The following is a 23,453-nucleotide window of genomic DNA, read 5'->3' as shown; positions in this document are numbered from 1 at the left end:
ATGGACTACGGTAGGGCGAAATTAGCTAATAATTCTGACTATGATCCATATTATCCGCACTGGCTTGCGAGACTAAAACCAATTCCTAGCTCTAATCAAACAGCATGTAAAACTTTAACAGTGCATGGATAATCAAGAACAACAACACAGCAAACTACCAAAAATTACCATCCTTTGCGATTTCCAATTCAGCAATTCCAATTTGCAAATTACCAATTCAGGAGTTACACGGGCTGCATTATCAACGACCAACATCTGCTGAAAGATACTATAAACGTCCGAGCCTCTTATCCACTTTCTCGTTGAGTGGCGGCCATTTTCAGCATACGGGAGCCACATGGATGAAAGTATGTATAATGCTATTACCTTTCAAAAGATGGCAGCTGNAAATTCCAACATAACAAATTTATTGCATTGTTAACAAAGTCAATTAGGATCTATCAATGTTCTTAAACACTAACTTTTCTGTAAATGGAAAATTAATGGGCTACTGATAATGACGTTACGCCACATCGTTCTAATCTATATTAACATAGTCGCTTTTTCTGGCGTAACTAGGACATTCCCTAATTATGCCAGTGCCGTTGTAATGAAAAAGTCAACACAAATACTAAATATTGAAAACATAATTTAATTGTAGAGTTAAAACTAAGAGTTTAAACTACTGACAGTAATTTACACATATTTGTTATAATCCATTAAGTCAATATTAAAAGCGAAAATTTATTAAAATGTGTTAGGATCCATATTAGAATTTATCTAACGATTCTTTCTTTTACATGGAATATGGTTACGCTGTTGGGTAAGTAACTGGTTTGAAAAGTTATTCACTTTGTTTCTGATACTGTCTTGGTGAGGACTATTGATTTTCGACTTTTGAATTACACATTAATTAGTCAAAGAACTTAGCCTACTGCAACATGTGAAATGAGATCAAAACAACTTTACATTCTACCAGAGAAATTGTAAAGCGGGAGTTGCCTATACAAGAGTTCGAATCTCTCAAACTGAATTATCGGAAAAAAATTGGTTATTTGAAATTGTTCAACTTCATTTATCACATAACCGATTTTTTCGTATAGCGTTGATTATTTCGGATAATCAACGCTCTTCTATACGAGTACAGTCGACCCCCCTATAACACTGTTGATAATTCCGTTTTATTGATATATGAATTCCATGTTGTACGAGTCACTTAGTTTTTACAAATACGCGAGCCGTTCACAGCCCGGCACACGTATTTGTAAAAGCTAAGTGACTCGTACAACATGGAATTCATATAAAACGGAATTATCAATAGTGTTATAGGGGGGTCGACTTTTGTAAAAATGATCATACTTACGTATTAGCCAAACAGTTTTTGAGGAAACGGTATCTGTCGAAATATATTTCACATTCTTGATGAAAATATCTTCAGGATTTTTTTGAATATTAGTTCTAATGCCAAAAGCCGTTCTTCCGATTATATCCATCGTTAAAGTGTGATACATGGGGAATATATTAAATTCTTCTTTGTTGTTGGCTTTCTTCCAAATGATGTCTAAAAATACTTTAATCGCATCTTCCACCAAAGGAACTGTCTGCAATTCATTACTTAATAAATTACAAAAGAAGTAATCATCGAATTAGACATGAAGAATAACTATATTATTCCAAATTATATTGAGTTTATATTAAAATATTCGCATTTTCATCAAACAAATTATTGTTTGGTGTAAATTAATTTAAGATTTTTTATTGAATCTCAGAAATGGGATATGAATTGGAATGGACTTTTTTCGTCAAGAAAACGTCGAGCAAAGTGCTATATCACCGAATTGAAATCGGTACTAGTTTGACGCATAGTGGAATCGCAAAACATGGATAAAATCTATTGTGGTCCAAACTGTCGATTAATTAAGTGATTCACTAATCAATCGGATTAATTAGTGCCAAGTATCAACACATTTAAGTTCTAAAAATTACATTAACAAAATATACGGAATGAAAGAAATGATATCAAGAATGATTGCCAAATAGTGTCGGAGACAAATGAGTGTATCTCGTTCACCTTTTTTGAAACCTTTGCGAAGTGTAAAACTTTAGATTAATTAAATTTCTTTCTTGGTACTCGAACCTACATTATCCTGTGAAGTGCACTACTGTACTTCAAAAATAAACCTCGATTTCAAATAAACCCTCGGAATTTTTGAAATTGCTGGTTTATTTTTAACTTTTATTTTGTTTTTAACTTCAATCCACGATATTTATTCAAAGTCCAGGATTTAATCGAAGGAATACGATACATAAAAACTTGCTGTCGTTTTAATCGTTTCCATTCTATTCCAATATATTTTACGAAGTTACTCATTATATTTCGTATCAGTAAAGTATTAAAAAAGTATACTGTTTTAATTCGTAAAAATGTTCTCATACATTGTACGCAAAAAATACGAAATATTTCTCGCGCTTTGCTCGTTCGTGACATACATATTTAAAGTTTTATCTCTTATCGTATAGCATCGGACAATTTGTCATCTCGAATTATTTTTGAAAACTTTCGTATTATATGAAATCTAAAAACAAGTTTACTTATTTTTTCCCAGAGGTAAATATTGACCCGACTTCTGAGATTTGAATGAACGTTTCCGCTTTGCAGAAAATAACGAGAAAACTAATTCGTACAAAGATTTGATTTCCAAATAGAGGTCCGCGGCTCGCTACTGATCCACATAAAAAAATGTCTGTCAGCAGAAACCTCTGCAGGAAAGGTAATAAATGAAAAATTTTTCAACATATCAATTTATCTATTATTTGTTGTTATTGAAATAAAATAACTTCCCGTAATTTACGCAACACTAACAAACGTGATAAGGCGCTAGATAGGAGGAAAATTGTCGTGCATCATGCGCCTAGTATTTATATTCTTCCGTGGTCATCCGCAAGGAAGATCAAAAGAATTTACAGAAAGCTACTTGTTCGTAGCTAAAAGAGTGTTTTACATATCGATGTATTCAGAAAACAATTTCATCAATAAAAATACTTATAAAACAATGTTCTTTCTTCAATAAATAGTAATAAAAATTCACACACCTGTTTGAGTTTATTTGTGCTGAAACCGGGTGATAAAATACTTCGAGCATTTTTCCATTGCATTCCCTTTTTAGAACTTAAGGTTTCTCTACCGTATTTGTGAGGGATTCCGCCATCCGAAATGAACAGCTGCAATAAACAGTATGTTGACATCAGCATTGAACAATTTTTAAAAAGATGTTCACTTTTAATCTACTGTTTTCTTGAAAGCAATCGATGGAAAATGTTTAAACGTCAAAAATTTATAACAATGCGGAATGAAATTTAATGTTACCAACACTTACAATTATTTTATTCGATTTAAAATAATAAAATATTTTTAACTTATAGATAAAGTATTTCGGTTGTTGTTTATATAGAATAATACCAAAAATCAGTGTTATTACTGCGTAAGGAATACTTTACAGTTGGATAAGCATTTTGTTGTAACTGTTCGAAATTCTTTGATATACTTTAAAATATTTACTACTTTAAATTGAACTTTGAAATAGTATTTTTTATTTAATACGTTTTTACCTAAGGTATAATTTTAACTTAAAAACTAATTGGTTTTGTTTTTTCTGGGGAACCGCAATATTAAAGTGTAATATCCTCCTAAGCCATACTCTACGTGCATGTCAGGTTTCTCTGGTCACGCAAAACTCTTCCTTCTCTTTGTCGGACATGTCGTAATCTCTTTCTTCCCTTCCAACGTGGACAGTCCTTTACATATAATAGTTGTCTTATCACTAACAGAGAATTTGGTAAGTAAATGATACCCAATGTAATAAAACTGGAATAATGAAATCAATCTTATCAAATTTTTTTCAAACTTCGAATACGTATTTAATAAAGATCAACGATGCAGTGGTATCTTCTAATTTCGAAACATTCAGAGATAGAAGTGGGTGGTTCTGGTCTACAATTATCCACCAACATGCTCCGTCAGTGAGTTATTGATACGACTCACTGACTGCACTGCATTCTACACTGTACTGAGCATGACAAGGGCGAGGTGTAACAGCGGACACCATTCGAGATGAGTTCGTTTCATTGTGGGGCAACATTGCCAGATTTGGCTATTTTGAGCCAAATTAAGCTATTTTTTTCAGTTTGCCCTAAAAAAACATTTGGCGCACTGGCAAAAAAATATTTCTGTGTATTATAAACATATGCAAACAATAAATAAAATAAATTTAACTAAATAGCTTCACTAATGCTCCACTGAAAAATTATGAGTACTTTGCATTGCGCAAAATTAATTTGCTGCAAAAGGATGGGCGGTTAGAAAATTTTACTACAAACAAAGATACAAAAGTGGACGGTAGGTATAAAAAGAATGACTATCCCTGGTCTAATTCAAGATTAAGCAGTTGCAAGAAATTGTTCCGTCAGAACAGTTTCGCACTTCAATCAGTTCAAACAGTTCCAGTTCCAGTTCCAGAAGCGAAATTGTTATTCTTTTTATCTCTAATCCATAGTTAGAACATTATACTGTATTAATATAGACTACTATAATTTAAATAATTTCAATATTGGGTTATTTAAAAGCTTAAATTTTGTCCCCCCCAAAAAAATAGATTTAAAATGACGAACATAATGACAATCGAACATTTTGCGAAACGTAACTTTATTGATAGGAGGAGGAAAAGAATTTTTAACTGAAATAAAAAAAGCGATAAAAATCGATATCACGGTAACAAATAGATGGAATTCGATAAAAATTTGATACGTGGGTCAAAAACAAAATTCGCAGATGACATCGATACTTACATTTTGTCCGGATGACGCATATATCTTAAGTTATTTTTAACTAAAATGTGAATTCGAATAGACAGAAATCGTTTTAATTCCAGTATAATAAGGTAGCTTTTGTTAAATCGTTCGTAAGTTCAATCGCTTACTTGACCGGTTTGTTTTACAAACTGATACGAATCCCTCACGTAGTTTAGTCATGGCAGGCATTCGAACATGGCAATAAACATATCATAACGTAAAACTTCTTATTTTTCCATTACGGGTTAGTTTAACACAACTTATACATATTTAAAAAACGTTTACTTACCTCACGATCCACGAAATTTTCGAAATCTTTTATCTGCACTAATTTCCAAAAATCCGAATCCGATACTAATAATATCGGTTTAGCTCACAAGTAATATCTGTAATATAACGTTTTTATTGTTTCTAATTAAACAAAGATAGGTTACATTTTAGTATTACGAATAGAAGTTTACGAGAAAGAAATTAAAAAGAAAATCACGCACAGACTAACAAATTCTTTTCTACTTTTTCTTTTTTCGAGCCAATTAAAATATCGATAATAACAAAATAATGCCAGTTAGAGATAATGAAGTTCGGCTCGAGACTTGCTCTGTTGCGCCGGTTCATCAAGAATTGTATCATTCTGAAGGACAAAGGAAAAAAATGTTCTTCTGTCAGTAGTTATGCATTGGGACTTGGGTAAAACGACTCGTAACGTTACAAACAATATTTCCACATTGATCAGACAACATTGTTGTTATGATTACACCATTATAAATATCGGCATAAATTTATGCACATATGACTGGAAATTATGTGCTAAACGATAGCCTATAAAATAACAGAAGGCTGTCAAAATTACTAATTCACTTTTTTGTTTGACGTTAAACAACTTGAGCCATTAAAATTACTGCTTTAATCGTGATTAGCAGTCATGAATGTAATTGACTTAATTTTAAAATGTATTTTCCTTCGACATCATTACTCTGTTAGTATTGTTCTACTTCTTATTTATATGCAAGCTTTCTGCATCTACTGATTAATGGTCCAATTAAATTTCATTACAGTGGATAACCCCTTGTAATAAAATTTCACAACAGTAGCAAGCCTAACAAACTAACACGTGTGTACCGATTGGAAACTGCTAATAAAACTTTAAAATGCTAATAAATAAATGTAAACTAACTTATCTACTTTTTAAATTCTTAGCGAGAAGTTAATCGGTTGAAATTTTTGACCAGAAAGCTATTTAGTATGTCAAAAATACAATCTTTTTTAAATCTGTAAATCGGAACTACGAAACTAACAGATCCTTGCCGAAATAAAGAACAAAACTGTAAATAAGAATAAATGTAAACAAGCATCAAAATAACTCCACAATTGTTTTCAAACAGCAGTGTTCCACTTCTCCCCAGTATCACCTATTACTTTGCGGCATGGACTGGATCGAATTTTCACCAGGAATTTTTCGGGGGTGGTCCATTCGGATATGTCGGGCATCGCCCCTCACCACCCGGTCGCCCCATTGTGGGTCTGGCCGAACCCAAAATGGGCCTGCTAAAAAGAGGCCCTCTTAGTGCACACAGGGCGAAAAGAGCTAAAAAAAAAACTGCGACATTAACAATAGAGACGTGCCAGTCATCTATCTAATACCTTTCAGGGTAAATGTTTTGAATTGAAATAATACCACTTACCAGAAGTTCTTGTATAGTTAATCTGAGCCACCTGCCCCAAAGGTTTCCATATCTGGTCTCGTCTTTAATCTATCGAACTCCGTTCTCGAGATTAAAAGACAGACAGGCTGAGAGGCAGACTACAGTGGGAGTTTACAGGTATGCAATTTCTTTTCTAATTGCAGCCCAATAAAATATTAACGATTGAAATAATCTTAGACTATAAATATTAACTTTTGGAGAATCGATACGAATCTCAAAATAATGTTATTTTACAGGCGAAAAATACTATGATATGAGAATTCATGCCATGACTAAAAAATACAGGTACGTCATTGAAAACATACACCATCTAACGCTTGAAAAAAAAAANAAATATGCTTATACTTTAATGATGGAATCGGCCTTATCTCAATCTATTGTCAAGGACCAAGATGCTATTTTAAACTCAACATACCACTATTGGTATAAGAATATATTATATTTTCCATCAAAATCGAATATTATTATGACAAATATCAATTTAAATATTAAAAGAACGTTGATACAGATTCGACTTAATTATAAATCTTTACTGATAGACAATTATTATATTGATTTTTCCAAAAAATGCTATTGGTGTAAATCCGAAATCTTTAATATTTACCATATTTTTACCGAATGTCCAAAGATCCTAGAAGCGCAATATAAATATAAAATAAAAGAGATTTTTAATTTAAAACACGAAGAAAATTTTAGATCTAGCTTAAATGAAATTACTTTAAATAAAATGTATAATATTCAAAATTTTTTTGTTTATATTTTAAAAATGTTAAAACAAGATGTTGTGAATTGAGAAATTTATGTGTTATGAACTTTGGGTTTTTTATTATGATAACAGATATTTGATAATGTATGAAAATGTATTAACTTTTTTTGTATGTAACTTTTATTGTTAACCCCCTGTAACAAGATTTTTTCTTAATACAATAAAACATTTGTATATATATATAGTATATATAATTAAAAGCAGAAATTTACACTTTCAGCAAGAGCCGCATGTAAGTCAAAAAGAACCGCTTGCGGCTCTCGAAGCTGCATTTGCCCATGTCTGAAATATACCGTACTTTACTACGGTTTGATTGTAGTTCTGAACGGCGGTCACCAACTTAAAAATTTACTGACATTCTCACAGTGTTTATCTCACAGTGTATCAGAGAGTTTCATATTTCCTATCACAAATCAGAAAATATAATGGTTCCAAGATTTCACGATATAGTTTTAAATAGTTTACACAATTGTGTTTTCAAAGCTACGTCAATATTAATGTAAATTTATAAATAATCATAAAAATATAATTAATTTTGATTTGTTTTTTGAAACCGTGTCCTGTTTTATATTTGTGGCGTAGTAAACACTAGTATTGTTTTTTATTCCAAAGACACATGGCAAATTTTCCATTAGTTGAGTCGACTAATAAAGTCGACTCAACTAATAAAGGAATTTGATGGAAAATTTGCCATGTGTCTTTGGAATAAAACACAATACTAGTGTTTACTACGCCACAAACATAATTAATTTTGTTTACAGACTTAATATCTTAAGTTTATCTTCAACAGTTATGGATATTTTTAAATTTTACTTATTGGTTTTATTTAAATGTATTGTAACTTTTAAAAGTTTACATAATCAAATAATATTTCATTATTAATTAAATAGAAGATTTAAGTTATGTTTAATATTAAAAATAAGTAAAAAGTATATCTTACCCTACAATACTTCCATATTTCTCTGTCCATTCCAATTGGCATTTTGCAAATCCCTACTAGTACAAAACAAACATAAATTATTATGAGTAAGTGTAAAATCGCTTGAGAGAACAATTTATATCCATATATAACGATATACGATTATATATTAAGATGGATAAACAGACTTTTATTGGTTTCTGAGAATATGCATTTCAAACAACATGTCCCTCATTTTACAGCAATTTTGATGACAGAAATGACATATACAGTACGTAGCAGACGCCAAAAGTACCGGTTTATCTATATTTTAGACAAGATAGAAATGAAATATTGTTAGTATCAGATAGCACCATTTGTATGTCAGACAGACAGACAAAATAAACTTTATTATGCCTGACTCCGCTAGGCACAGTCGGGATGAATATGTATAGTGTGCACATAGAGGTGACATGCCGAGCAGGAAAATAGACAGTGAGCGTAAAAGAAACGAAAACAAAATACACGTAAATATAAAATCATTACGTCCCGAGTCATGTGGTAAATCACGAAACCGAAGACATTGCAGTTTGCGTGAAGGTTAGTCAAAACAAAAAGCTCGCGTATGTACAGTATGAGAGGATACAGTCCCTGCACAACGCTAGTGCTACATAGACACACAATGAAAGTACATTGATGGAGGCCTGAACAAAACAAATAAAACCACGCATGAACACGAACGCCAAGGCGAAAATGGTGTACAGACATTGTACAGTAACAGACACAGAGTAAATGCACAGTACAATGGGCATAAGGATATTATAAGATCTTCAGCAATACAAAGATACAAAAAGTGGGAAAAAACCTTTATCAAGTGTTCTGTTTAAAGTAAAGCTTGACCATCCTTTGAAAAAGGGAAAAGTACTTTTTACTCGACACTAAAATTTCCAGCTTACACGGCCAATTCAGATTATCTTCTTCAACATAAAGTTTCAGTTCACTGGGTTGATGTCCCTGAAAGAGGTAGCCACAGGTGCGAGGAAGTCTGCACGTTCGTTACCTGGAGTGCCGCAGTTCCCCTTAATTCATTTGATATGATAATTATTACTGGACTCAGTGGCGTACCGTGGGTGTCAGCCTCCCGGGGCGGAGGAAAATTTCGCCCCCATATTTAGGTACAGTAGAGCGTCGATTATCCGAATCAATTTCTGACTGGGGTTGTTCGGATAACCGATTAAGTACAAAAAAATAGTTTAACGTATCCGATGTTGAAATTTTTCTCCGTTGAGCGTCGCTTCGCGTTGAATTTTCGTCGATGTTAAGCCTAACGAAGACTATTGTATCGTTAAAAATTATTGTTTTATTTTGTACAAACAAAATAAATACAGGTAACCCCCGTATAACACGGTAGTCACGTTCCAAAAAATTGCCGTGTTATGCAAAACAAAGAACTAGTACGAAAAGGAGAAAAATTTAAAAATATGCTACTATATTTTCATAATTAAGATAAACATCTTTATTAAAATTTTCTTAAGTGATACATATTAATATAAATTAATTTAAACAATGTTTTCTTTGTCATCACTAAAAGCACTATTAACCGAGAGCGTTTTATTTTTGGCAAGTTATCGTTATCCCCTGAGCATTTTTCTGCATTATTTTCAGATTCATGCTTTACCTTTTGCAAAAAGTGTATGTAATTTTAGATTGCTTGCTTCTAGTTAAAAGATCTTTATAAATTTCCTTATATGGTGCTAAGCACTTATGGAATAAGGGAAAAACATCTGGCAACACAAAAGCAGAAGCATCGAGATCTGGCAAAATTGAAACAATTTTCGCGAAGGACCATGTGTATGGAGACGAGAAAAAAAATTTACACACTGAAGTACTAATAGTTCACGAAAATAATAATTTTCGTGAACTATTAGTACTTCAGTATGTAAAAATTTATTACATTACATGTTGTACGAGGGTTTTACCCATTTCTCGAACCGTGTTAGAGTGAATCCGTGCTATAGAAGTGCCGTGTTATACGGGGGTTACCTGTATATTGAAAAATATAAAAACAATAAAAATTATACTTCAGAAGTTAATTTAGCATCAAAAACGTAAAATATTTTAGTAGCCCAAGATACAGCCAAAGATTGCAGCGCCACAGCACTAGCGAAAATTTAAATTTGCGGACTGGAATTCTTTCGGATAATTGACGTTTCGGATGATTGACTTTCGGATAATCGACCCTCTACTGTATTTCAATTTAAAAGACCAAAATTCAGTTTTGTCACAGAACAAGCAATTAAATTCCGTGCTAGTGCAGCGACCTGTTTAAAATAGTTCTACTGGATATCAGTGGTGTATATGAACGCGAATGAATCGTACAAGAAAAAAAAAAAAAGGTCAACAGGTTTCGCAGGATTTCTTCGGATTAAGAATTACTAGTTCACCCCGACGGCGAGCCGATTCCCGGACTGTCCGGACGATAGCACTATTGTAGGCGCGATGCGAGTAGAGATTAGAATGTTTCAAATTTTTACAAGATATTGTTATTATTTATTGTGAAATTTTCCATCCCCCTAAAAAGTGCCGCCCGGGGCGGGCCGTCCCTGCCGGCCCCTACGGTACGCCACTGACTGGACTGATCTGCAGAGAACAGTGTCCCTATCAAGGGGGTGAGTGGTATCTTTGTTAGTCAAGACCATTTGTATGTGGACTAATAAAAGCTTTTCTCGCACAATTTGCATAAATCGCTTGGAAATATTAATTTTAGTTAACAAAATCTCATAATAGATGGCGCCACATACAAATTAGTTATTTATTTTTATTAGTAATACAAATACTATTTTAAAAGTAAAATTTCACATAATCCGGAAAAGTTACGCAACTCGTTGCTAGATTGTTTAATGTTTCAACAGAATTTTACCATAGCCTTTTTCTATAAAATACTGGTATTTCTTCTTATACATGGAATCCATTCGTCACTATTATCTGCAACATATGTGTAATTTCTGTTTTCGAGATTGCTGTAAAATTTAAAAGAGAACCGTTGTACAAAACGCATATCTTCAGAAACCAACAAAAATCAGTTTATCCTTAATTCTGTTCCTGTGTGATTCGTTCCCTCAAGCAATTTTATACTTACTCATAGCAATTACAACCAGAACAAAAGGCAATCTAGTACAAACATACAGTAAATGATATTATCGCGCTTAAGAAAAATTTCACTCTGGTTTTTAGAATCTTTTATCTATACTAATATTATAAAGAGGTAAAGTTTGTAAGTTTGGATGTAGGAGGTAATCTCCGAAACTACTCATCCGATTTCAAAAATTATTTCACCAATATTTAGAATGGAACTTCAGGGTGGACATAGGCTGTATATTATTCCGTTAAACATTCATATAAATTAAAAGATATCATCTAGGATTAAGTCTTTTATGTCCAACAGATGGCGCTAACTCCGCAATAACTCCGCGAGTACGACGACCTAAAATTGCTTCTGTGAGGCATTATGCTTTTCTGTGAGGATGAACTAAAGCAGATCATCTTCTATCTATCTATATAAATAAAAATGTAATGTTCGTTTGTTTCTGCCGATTGCTTTGAAATTTTGACACAACGTTGCATTCGAATACGCACATGTTTTTGTGAGATAGCAGAAATTCCTAAATCAGACCTAGTCTTTAATATTAACATTTCGCGAGTTACGCAACAATTGTTGTTCTTAGCTATCTGAGAAAGTCTCCCGTTACATTTTCTATAAGGCAACATGACGCTTTGTCGTGAACTATTAATCTCAGCACGGCCGAAATCGTCGTGAAATTCGATATTAGTCCGTCACGGCCGAAATTAGTCAGTCGTCGTCCGTCCTTCAGACACAGAAAACCCACACCGTTTACTCCAAGATCATCCATCAGTGGCCATTTTTTTGGATACTATCGGATATCGGAATATCATCGATCAGTGCCCATCTTTTTGGATACTGTGTGCCATCATTGTGCTGTGGATATTATCGTGAACCTAATCATCATCGGAACCAGTCTCAACGCTCATCGGACAATTATCAACCAACAATCAACCAAAGTTTTGCCTACGAGAACAGCCATATTATCCCCAAGTATTTATACAACTCGCGCTCGTTCTGTAAACTCTCTCTCCGCGACATAACCTTAGAATTCTGTATCGTATTTAATACACATTATTTTTTTATTAAATCTTTGTTACGTTTGAATTGTAGTGCGAGTCACTTCCTTATGTTGTCTCTCGATCCGACAATTACGAATCCGTCTGTCCACGTACGGACCGCTCGCTCAAGACGGTGTGGCGTAATCGTCATCTCGGTTTCCGTGTTCCGCTAAACACGGTGGTGTCAATCCTAACAGGGCACTAAGGAGGTGCCGACCCGAAAGGTCACATTTTTATATAATAAACGTGTCGAAATTCCCCCCTCCCGCGGAAGAAAGAGAGAAAATTAAAGCTTACCATGAAGAACTTGGTTTCTATTATACTATTTCAAATGCGTGTTTTTGCGTTTTTGATTGCGTTTTAATAGGGTACGTCAAGAGAATGTGCACTAAGAAGGGATTTTTCGAAAAATCCCCCCCACGGGGGTAGTGCTATACATTTATAATAGATGCATTTTGAGCCACAACAACGCGTGGCGCGGTCTGCTAGTCTTCCAATAAATTAGAAAGTTTATCTTTATACAACTAAAGTTCATCGAAAGTATTTTATTAAATTTTCATTGTAAATTAATCCCACTTTCATAGTAATTTCAAACAACAATCATATTTTTAGCAGTATCATACGTTTGTTGTATAAATTTAGTAAACAACTTTGGATTTAACTGACAATCGATATAAGAGAAAATCTTGAGTATTTTTCTTTTTATCTCAAAAAGACTTGCTGTTTTCTATTAAACATTTCAAATGGCAAACACATAACATTGTTAAATGCAATTTTTAGAATGTTTTGTCCTTTCATACAGTAGACCTCGATTATCCGACCCCCGATTAACCGACACCTCGGTTAACCGACCATCCTAGTCGGCAAATTTCAAATGTCCGCTAGTGATGTGGCGCTACAATATTTGGCTATGTCTTGGCTACTTTAATATTATTTTTACGTGCTTTAGCTAGCAACACTGGATCGACCATGAAAGGGAGCCAGTATTTAATCGAGGCTTAATTTTCTAATTTTTAACGATACAATAGCGACGATTATTATTTTTAAAAATTTTTGTTAGGCTTAACAATGATGAAAATTCAACACGAAGTAGGTTAATAGCGATATACTAATATACTAATTACATGGGATATAATAATATACTACACTAATCATGGATTTTTTCATACTTTTCGGTTATCCAACTTTTCAATTATCCGACCAACCCCAGTCCCCAATTGAGTCCGATAATCGAGGCTCTACTGTATTTCGAAATAAATTCACTATTCGATTGGAAATTCTATTATTCACTCCATCCCAAAACATTCATCTCGACATACTTTTGAAGTTACGAAATAAAATCTATGTTAGTTTATGTAAGTACACTGTAATCTGTTATTCGCGAAAAATTAATGTATGATGTCTGGCAACCAGAACTGTACAGAATTTATTGCCAACTTTTGTACGATCCATCCGGTAGTCGTGTGACAACACGAGAATAAACAACTCGCTCAATCGCGGAAATAAAAATACACAGAACATAATGTTTAAACCGACTGCTAGTCGGAGATGTGTGTAAATATCGATAGAATACCTTGCATTGGATGCCTGACACCGGATAGATATTATGCCTAAACTATAATATTTTGAGAAGTGAGATACAATCTAAAAATGCATATTACACTTTAATTCGACAAGAAAAATTAAAGAGCAACGTTTAGATTTCTGTGGGATCATCAAAATAAGGTAAGTGCATCAAATATGGACACCTTCATTCCCATTGACGAGATAACTCGTCAAGTTTACATAGCGTTACGAAAAACTGAGTCCTTAAGATTCTGATGTGAAAAACGACCTTCAATAGTTTTTTAATTTTTTTAATTAATATATTTTATTATACAGTAGATCCCCCTATAAGACGGTAGATACGTTCCGTTCTTTATGAATCAATTTTGTAGGAATCATAGTTTACGGACTACGGCTGTTTGAAAGGTTTTCTTTCATAAAATTAATCGATTCTAGACTAATTCGACTCAACATTTCCAAAATACGTATATTTTTTTGAAAATAATCCGTATAAACTACGTTATAAACAAAAAATTGTAGGATTACTTACCGAGTGTGTACCCTTTGACTACGCTCGTTGCTAAAGCTTGGTTTCGTCGCGGAACAGCGCATCAAATTGCGGCCGCGATTTCTGATATTATTTTTCTGCGAAAACTTCGTTGACCTTTGGAGACATCCTTAATATAAATAATTTTTATGGCCGTTAAATAAGAAATGTTTCTTTCACAAGAAATGTATAAAATTACAGTACTAGACAGACGATAGGTCGCCTAACTCGCCGTAGCGTGACGCTAGACGGCGAAAAATATATATTTAATTATAATAAAGTTACAATAAATTAAGTTAATATATAATTATATATACAGTACCTAATTTATATATAATTAATATATAATTATATGTACAGTACCTAATTTATATATAATTTATATAATACTGTCCAGACGATAGAAATCTCTCCGTAGCGTGGCGCTACGGACGGCGGGTAAGTAGTTCGGCTGCCCGATGACGTTTTACGTATTATAGGAGTTATTTTTACCGTTGTTTACGGATACTGCCACAATTTTTATAGGAATCATAACTATAGGAAACGATTTTATAGGGGGATCTACTGTATATAAGTTTAATTAAGTCGGGGGGTCAAAAATCGCAATAAAAATTTTAATTTTTTAAAAATATTTAAAAATATAGGTCTAGCTAGTATTCACCCTACTTTAAACTATTGTCCTCCTGAGACGTCAATGAGAATGTCCCGGGAAATCCGACTCCAGCTGTTCTCAAGGTCATCCAGCTGTGTCAACAATGACTCATCAATGTCAAATTTCACAGAAAGAGGAGACAAAGGAAAATAAAATTTGAAGCTTTTTCTTCAAAATTAACGCATTTTTTTCGTTTTTTTTTTCAGTTTTAAGTATTTTTTATGTTTAATTATAATTAATTAAAAGTTTATCGGGAATGAAGGGGTTGAGGAATTTTCATTATTTTGACGAACTTATTTATCTCGCAAATTGCTATAAATTTACAGGATATACTGCACTTAGAAGAGCATATAATAATAAAAACATCTTGAAAGAAACCATAAAACATTATCTAGTGGTTTTAATGAATTATTTTTAAAATGTCTGCAAGTCACCATATTAGAAACATTGTATGTACTTCCAATATCATGATAAAGACGACCATATTGGGGCGTCTTTGTAAGCAATTTAGGATCATAGGTACGTAAAGAAGAGTAGGGATTTTTATTTATCGTGAAATTGTTAAACGTTAATTGTTTTACTGTATTAACTCGAAATACAAAACTACAAAATTATGTCATATTATTAAAGCTGAAAAGTTTTTAATGGTAGACGCTTAATGGTCATATTAGGAACCTAAAAAGTGGAAGAGTAAATAGTAATCTGCAGCATTCATAGAATAGATAGCGAAAGAAACTTGTAACTTTATAGTAACACTGTCAAAAAACTTTTTCTGTCTCTGAAATTTCGTGGCCGATTTGCATCATGGTCATTACGGAAACTTTTCTTATGAATGCGCATTGATCGGGGATATAATCTAGTGATACCGCGGTCAAAAATGAAGAAACTGGCTTGTGGCCATGGCCATATTTAGTACACTTACCTTACAATTTCAAGTAATTTACATAGAATGTATTTTTAATTGTATTGATAGTTACTTAATTATTCGCGTTCTCACCTTTTTAGTATATTCAGAAAGATTTCCTGTTATGAAATGTGGTCTTGGTCCTGGTATGTTCAATCTTTCAAAAAATGTCATGTCATTCTTACGCTTTCTGTAATAAACATTAATTCGATTTTGTTATTTGAGATCTTCCAAAAAATGAAGATTTTAATGAAACATAAATATTTTTATATTGATTGCATAAAATAATATTTAATATGTAGTTCTTATGACATAAATAATTCTCGAGTGAACAAGAAATCGTTTTTCTCCGTAATTAGTTTACTCACAATAATAAGAAATCATCTCTTTTCATAATCATAAAATTAGTTGCAATAAAGAATCAACGTGAACAAAACATTTAAAAGCCCACTAGTAACCCAGTGGATAAATCTACTGAACACTGTATGTGTGTGTTGGCGTCTATTTCGTTTAATATCTCAGGATGAGTAATGATTATAAAATGAAACTTGGCATGGTATCTTGTATCAATATATAAGAGGCATTAATGCTATTAAATTTTGGAGTTCGGAATTCAACGGGGTAGGGCTATATATCATATCTCGAGTGGAGTCGGACTTAATTAACGAAAATTTTTTGCGTCACAGACATTTACAGTATTTTTTGAAAACTTCTTTACACTCAAAATTAAGCCTTTTCCCCGTTTTATGATAATTTATAATATAAAATTTCTTTTTAAACAACATCTCTGGCGCAACATACAATTTTAACTTGAGCGACTGTCATAATACGCACTGATTGGTCAGCTGAATGACGTCAACCTACTAAAATCGGAAATGTTGATCGATTAGCCTAAACTTTGTATTGTTATTGTTGTTGTTGTGAGAGCGGGCAGACATTATATCATAGTTATAGACATTTCATCTAAAACTTGATAAAAGGCACTTATTTATAATTTCACTAGCTCTTGTGTGTATTGACATTAATGTTAAAATTATTGCAAAATTTTCAATTAAACTAAGTTACGTGATATCAACGATTTTAATGTTGAGAGAGTTTTAAACATCAAAAAGTACCTTTTTTCTGTTTTGCATTTCAATAAAGCTATTTCAATATCAATATAAGTGTCAGGAAAAAGTAATGTTGCATTTGAAATGCAACATTACTTTTTCCTGACACTTATATTGATATTGAAATAGCTTTATTGAAATGCAAAACAGAAAAAAGGTACTTTTTGATGTTTAAAACTCTCTCAACATTAAAATCGTTGATATCACGTAACTTAGTTTAATTGAAAATTTTGCAATAATTTTAACATTAATGTCAATACACACAAGAGCTAGTGAAATTATAAATAAGTGCCTTTTATCAAGTTTTAGATGAAATGTCTATAACTATGATATAATGTCTGCCCGCTCTCACAACAACAACAATAACAATACAAAGTTTAGGCTAATCGATCAACATTTCCGATTTTAGTAGGTTGACGTCATTCAGCTGACCAATCAGTGCGTATTATGACAGTCGCTCAAGTTAAAATTGTATGTTGCGCCAGAGATGTTGTTTAAAAAGAAATTTTATATTATAAATTATCATAAAACGGGGAAAAGGCTTAATTTTGAGTGTAAAGAAGTTTTCAAAAAATACTGTAAATGTCTGTGACGCAAAAAATTTTCGTTAATTAAGTCCGACTCCACTCGAGATATGATATATAGCCCTACCCCGTTGAATTCCGAACTCCAAAATTTAATAGCATTAATGCCTCTTATATATTGATACAAGATACCATGCCAAGTTTCATTTTATAATCATTACTCATCCTGAGATATTAAACGAAATAGACGCCAACACACACATACAGTGTTCAGTAGATTTATCCACTGGGTTACTAGTGGGCTTTTAAATGTTTTGTTCACGTTGATTCTTTATTGCAACTAATTTTATGATTATGAAAAGAGATGATTTCTTATTATTGTGAGTAAACTAATTACGGAGAAAAACGATTTCTTGTTCACTCGAGAATTATTTATGTCATAAGAACTACATATTAAATATTATTTTATGCAATCAATATAAAAATATTTATGTTTCATTAAAATCTTCATTTTTTGGAAGATCTCAAATAACAAAATCGAATTAATGTTTATTACAGAAAGCGTAAGAATGACATGACATTTTTTGAAAGATTGAACATACCAGGACCAAGACCACATTTCATAACAGGAAATCTTTCTGAATATACTAAAAAGGTGAGAACGCGAATAATTAAGTAACTATCAATACAATTAAAAATACATTCTATGTAAATTACTTGAAATTGTAAGGTAAGTGTACTAAATATGGCNTGTGAGTAAAGTTATTCCAAGCTGATCTCGTTCTCAGTGCCAATAATTGTGGTGCAGAGTAATCTTCACCAAACGAGACTCTGGCAGCTATAGCACCATCATGAAGCTATCACCCTCTCGTACAGGAGATCATTATTGACTATTGTAAATTGGTACTTCAATAAACTGTCATAAATTAATTAATTCAACTGCGTGATTAAGTTATTCCCTTTTCTCCCCTAAGCGAAGCAGATTTATTCTTATCTCTATTTATCAACTCTTAACATTGAACATAAGACTGTATAAAAAGTGTTCGAGTTATATGGCGCATCTGAACTCGTCTGTAAAAAAATTGGCGTATGGTATGCAAAAGGTTGGCCATCCCTGCCTTAGAGAGTGGATAAAGAAATAGGACTATAGTGATGGTCCTGTATAGAGGATAGGAGAATTTTTCGTAAGTTATTTTATTTACGAAAAGTTCATTTTCATAAAAAGTAATAATGTATAAATAATATATTTGAGTGCATTTATGCAATAATAATAATGTATTTTTTTGTCATGCTATGGAGATACTGTTACAATAGATAAGGCAGAATTACAGTAGAGCCTCGATTATCCGATTCAATTGGGGACGGGTTGGTCGGATAATTGAAAAGTCGGATAACCGAAAAGTATGAAAAAATCCATTAGTGTAGTATATTATTAGTCTATATCCCATGTAATTAGTATATTAGTATATCGCTATTAACATACTTCGCGTTGAATTTTCATCGATGTTAAGCCTAACAAAAATTTTTTAAAATAATAATCGTCGCTATTGTATCGTTAAAAATTAGAAAATTAAGCCTCGTTTAAATACTGGNAAGGAAAATCAAGTAGATAAATTCATAGAAAAATCAATAGTAGTATTGGATTATTGATGAAAATTCAATATTGATCAAAAAGAAAACAGTACTTGTACATTTCTTGAGAATATAATTTTTCATAAAAATAGAATTGTGACTTAAAGAATATAATTTTAATAAATATTAGATTAATTTTGAAACATGATTTTGAAGCTAACATTTTAAGAATAATAAAAATTGTAAAGTTAAATAATAAATACATAACCAAATGAAAGCCTTTACAGTATATTATCAGGCTTCAGGTTGTTTAATATACTTATTAGATTCTGGAAATTTTAACGTGATTAAAAAGAAGTGTGTATTGATTATATGTAGAATTTCTAAGACATATTTAAAGATCGGATCACATCTATTTTTTGTGAATATTTAGAATATTACATATTACAATGATATTTATTTTTGTAAGTTAGGAACACTTTTAATTCTGGATTAATAAGTTTAACAGGAAGTATATTAGACTAAATGTGATTTTATTATTAGAAATTTCACTTAAAAAGTTTTTACTTTTATTGATTTTTTTAACTATTAAGATTTAAGTAGATGGTTAAGACAATTAAAATATAGTAAGTGTTAATATTTTTAATAGAAGAAATTACAAAACATAAAGGCCCACCTGTGTTTACAGAGCAGGAACGCTACAAAATGGTTCGAGGAATTAAATGGGTAGATGAGGTATGATTTATAAGTCAAAATAAATGAAATGCTATTAAATTTATGATTAAATTTTTACTTTTTGATTGGTTTTTTTTAATATTAATCTTTAAGTTATTCTAAGATTTATTAAGTAATATAAATTTTTAAGTTTTGGAATTAAAATAGTATTCATTAAATTAAATACTGTTATCTAAAAGTGCATAGTATGGCAATAGTATCCAGAAAAAATTCACAATAATATGAAATGGGCATTGCAATGTAATCATGATTCTAAATTATATGATTATGTAGAAACATTAAATTTTGTCATACAAGGAAGTGTTTTACTGTTTCATAATTTTATTTCTGGAAATTGTTGTAAATTACATTAAAGATTTCAGACTTGGAAATTAGCCAATTTAATTTTTGGTTTTTACTGTGTGATTTTATTTTAAATTATTATAATTCAAAATCAATGTTTAAAGATTATAAAGGTTTGTATAAGTTATTTTTGTAAATATAGGAACTATATGTAGATAAGAAAACAAAAATCTTATAAAAAAATATATTTAAAATTTACTGGATTTTTATCATAAAGTTCTATAATTTTTTTAATAAGAAATTATGACTAAAACTAATAATTATTTCTATCTGGTATACATTCTTTACGATATAATTAATATATTTTTTCTTTTAGATTTATTGAATGATTGATTAAAAATCAGTTGACATTATAGTTTATAATTGATATGGCTATTAATTTTCAAATTTTCTTAAAATATATTGTAAATATTTCTGGTTAAATAACATTTATTATATATAACAGGTTGTGGAAGGAGCACCATATATTACTACAATAGAAACTCTGAATAAATATAATTGTGATTTTTGTGTTCATGGAGGTAAGTTATATTTTTTTCCACTTATTTTAAATTTGTTAATGTAGTCGAGTCTGCTTAGGACACCCTTGGGATTGTTGTATTATGCATCCTTATTCAAAGTAACAAGCTTATTCAGGAAGTTGTTCATAGTATTCAAATCTACCATCCTTGTATGCCTTAGCTATATGTAACTTATAACACACTTGAAAACACGAAAATTCATTATCACATAGTTTTACGATACTTATTGGTATCTATTCATATAACATCAGTTTTGTCATTTTATTAAATAATCAGTAAATGCAGTGTATTTGCCAGTCAGATTATTTTACTTCTTCCCAGAAATACATAGGAAAACTGTAGGAAAAGATATGAACAACTTTCTCTCTTTAATGGGATTAGAATATATAAAAAAAAACTTTATTCTTGCAGTATTATTTTTTAATCAAAGTTTCTTGTGATAATTTATAAATATGGAAATTAATTACATGTGCTATCACAACTATTCACACAATAAACAATCTAAACAAATTTACTAAAACAAATCTATAATACTGTTTTGAATATGATTACTTGCAGCTTTCTTCTCAATAATTTCCTCAGTTTCATAAAATGCATTACGGGCAGTAAAATTTTTTCTAAATATTATCTTGCCATGCAAAAATGAAACAATTCACTTCTATGAGGAATAGTTTTTTCTGGTTTGTGAATAATTTCTGTTTCATTTTTGTCTTGTTCAACTGCTTCATCTTTCTCCACTCATTTTATTAAACCATATCACATTTTAACAAATATCCTAATGTAGAGTGCTCTGTTACAGTGCATCTTAGATGGAGATTTATCATACAATTAAATCTTCCTTAAAATGTGCTTCCTTATGCAGACTTCTGCTCTATAAATTCTGCTTACATGGTGATTGTTTAAACAGACTACTCTGCTATCCAATTCTCTGTTAATAGGAGTCCCACTACATGTAAAACAAAGGAAAGAAAATCGGGAACATGGAAAAGTGCTGTTTAAGTAATAAATTGTTCCCTTACCTGATGCTCTTTCAAGTGGACTCAATTGTATATAAATGCACTAAAAACAATGAACTGCAAGAAAGTGTTATATGTTAATACAGGGTTTTTATAAATGAATGATGAGGTTTTAAAAATTAATAATATATCTATTTATACCTTATATGGGCAAACCTTACATCATAAGCAGCAGCAACTGTCCAAGCTTTTTATGCATTCGTCACAATCCTTCAATATGTGCACTCATGGTCACACGACACACATCTACATGGAAATCAAATTCTTCCCATACGCGGTGTAGCATGTTCTCCGTGATGGTCTGCAGTGCATGCTTTATCCGATCACACAGTTCCTCAAGGCACATGGGCATTAACAGAGCAAAAATTCAGTCAATGCCAGAGATTAAGGTAATAAATAGATTTATTGTTCATTTTTAAAACCGCACCATTCATTTATAAACACCCTGTATAAGCAAGAAAAACGATTTTTTTTAAAGTACATAATACAATCAGATGAAAAATATACGAAACAAAACTACTCATTCTCGCATATTAGCATTAGAGTTAACGAGTTTAATACTTGATTCTCTTAAAGTTTTCTGATAACGTAAATTTACCATTATCAAGCCGTTTCTCAAGAATCTGTTTACAGAATGATTACTAAGTTCAATACAATTTATTGCGCTTTTGAATGCTTTGTCAAGTTTTTTTGTATCCTGTCAGAATTCCAGTAATATACTGTATCAGTAAAAAGATGACAAGGTGAGGTTGTAATGGCATGATGTTGTGTTCAGCATGGAGACGTAGTCAAATGTTTTGTATTCATACAAAACATTAGAGAAAATGAAGATCACAGATCTGTCAAAAAACGGAGGATACACGGGAAAATAAGTTTGCGTTAAAAAAGTAATAATTTCGACTTAAAGAAACCGTGTTGTATGAAAAATCCTATATACTGTGCATGAGACCTGTAGACTGCTTCGAGTTAAAGCGGTTCGACTTAGCGAAGTTTTACTGTAATTTTAGTCAAATTTTAAATTTATAATTTTGAAATCGTCAGTTTTATTTAAATTATACAATTAGAAGGCTACTTTTAACGGTACATTAAAACGAATTATTTGCTTATAATATTCATAAATATTTTAATATACGGTAGTTTTATTATTATATTCATATTTCCCAGTCTATTCTAAATACATTTATAATTTTAGAAAAAGAAAAAAATACTTACCGATACCACAAAAATAATAAAAGAAATAACAAAGCAAAAAATATTGCATTTTCAATCATATTTTTTTATATTCAATTAAATCGATTCTGTTGTTGTTGTCGAAATCGATTCTATTCCTACAGACAATTTCGCTTACAATATTATAGAGTATTTGAGATTGTTTGACAGCGTCACTACCGGAAATTCAATGATATAACGTCATTATCATTAAAAAGAAATCCTTATTGAAGACCAATATTTCGATAAGATAAGAATACCAGAATTAGCTCTACTAATTTTAAATAAATAATGAAGTAATTTACAGAAAGATAAGTAAATGTTTTAAATATAATAGAATAAACAAGAAAAAATGCTTTTCGAGAACCAAACATAATGATAAAATAAGTTGATATTATGGC

The sequence above is a fragment of the Centruroides sculpturatus genome, unplaced genomic scaffold, assembly GCF_000671375.1.
Source record: "Centruroides sculpturatus isolate CEXI.00-Female unplaced genomic scaffold, Cexi_2.0 scaffold963, whole genome shotgun sequence".
Taxonomy (NCBI): domain Eukaryota; kingdom Metazoa; phylum Arthropoda; class Arachnida; order Scorpiones; family Buthidae; genus Centruroides; species Centruroides sculpturatus.
Note: the sequence above shows the minus strand (reverse complement) of the source record.